The sequence below is a fragment of the Oncorhynchus keta genome, chromosome 24, assembly GCF_023373465.1.
Source record: "Oncorhynchus keta strain PuntledgeMale-10-30-2019 chromosome 24, Oket_V2, whole genome shotgun sequence".
In the NCBI taxonomy this organism is placed as follows: domain Eukaryota; kingdom Metazoa; phylum Chordata; class Actinopteri; order Salmoniformes; family Salmonidae; genus Oncorhynchus; species Oncorhynchus keta.
Window position 1 is genome coordinate 32356733 of NC_068444.1, and position 1915 is coordinate 32358647.

The following is a 1915-nucleotide window of genomic DNA, read 5'->3' on the forward strand; positions in this document are numbered from 1 at the left end:
TTCACATCTCACCTGTAATTAGGAGTTCACATCTCACCTGTAATTATGGGTTCACAGCTCACCTGTAATTAGGAGTACACAGCTCACCTGTAATTAGGAGTTCACAGCTCACCTGTAATTAGGAGTTCACAGTTCACCTGTAATTAGAAGTTCACAGCTCACCTGTAATTAGGAGTTCACAGTTCACCTGTAATTAGGAGTTCACAGCTCACCTGTAATTAGGAGTTCACAGTTCACCTGTAATTAGGGGTTCACATCTCACCTGTAATTAGGGGTTCACTTCTCACCTGTAATTAGGAGTTCACAGTTCACCTGTAATTAGGAGTTCACAGCTCACCTGTAATTAGGAGTTCACAGTTCACCTGTAATTAGAAGTTCACAGCTCACCTGTAATTAGGAGTTCACATCTCACCTGTAATTAGGAGTTCACATCTCACCTGTAATTAGGAATTCACAGTTCACCTGTAATTATGAGTTCACAGCTCACCTGTAATTCGGAGTTCACATCTCACCTGTAATTAGGAGTTCACATCTCACCTGTAATTAGGGGTTCACATCTCACCTGTAATTAGGAGTTCACAGCTCATCTGTAATTAGGAATTCACAGCTCACCTGTAATTAGGAGTTCACATCTCACCTGTAATTAGGGGTTCACATCTCACCTGTAATTAGGAATTCACAGTTCACCTGTAATTAGGGGTTCACATCTCACCTGTAATTATGGGTTCACAGCTCACCTGTAATTAGTAGTTTACAGCTCACCTGTAATTATGGGTTCACAGCTCACCTGTAATTAGGAGTTCACATATCACCTGTAATTATGGGTTCACAGTTCACCTGTAATTAGGAGTTCACATCTCACCTGTAATTAGGGGTTCACATCTCACCTGTAATTAGGAGTTCACATCTCACCTGTAATTAGGAGTTCACAGCTCACCTGTAATTAGGGGTTCACATCTCACCTGTAATTAGGGGTTCACATCTCACCTGTAATTAGGAGTTCACATCTCACCTGTAATTAGGGGTTCACAGCTCCCCTGTAATTAGGGGTTCACATCTCACCTGTAATTAGGGGTTCACATCTCACCTGTAATTAGGAGTTCACAGCTCACCTGTAATTAGGAATTCACATCTCACCTGTAATTAGGGGTTCACATCTCACCTGTAATTAGGGGTTCACAGCTCACCTGTAATTAGGAATTCACATCTCACCTGTAATTAGGGGTTCACATCTCACCTGTAATTAGGAGTTCACATTTCACCTGTAATTAGGAGTTCACAGTTCACCTGTAATTAGGGGTTCACATCTCACTTGTAATTAGGGGTTCACATCTCACCTGTAATTAGGAGTTCACAGTTCACCTGTAATTAGGAGTTCACATCTCACCTGTAATTAGGGGTTCACATCTCACCTGTAATTAGGAGTTCACATCTCACCTGTAATTAGGAGTTCACATCTCACCTGTAATTAGGAATTCACAGTTCACCTGTAATTATGAGTTCACAGCTCACCTGTAATTAGGAGTTCACATCTCACCTGTAATTAGGAGTTCACATCTCACCTGTAATTAGGGGTTCACATCTCACCTGTAATTAGGAGTTCACATCTCACCTGTAATTAGGAGTTCACAGCTCACCTGTAATTAGGAATTCACAGCTCACCTGTAATTAGGAGTTCACATCTCACCTGTAATTAGGGGTTCACATCTCACCTGTAATTAGGAGACCACATCTCACCTGTAATTAGGAATTCACAGTTCACCTGTAATTAGGGGTTCACAGCTCACCTGTAATTAGGAGTTCACAGCTCACCTGTAATTATGGGTTCACATCTCACCTGTAATTAGGAGTTCACAGTTCACCTGTAATTAGGAATTCACAGTTCACCTGTAATTAGGGGTTCACATCTCACCTG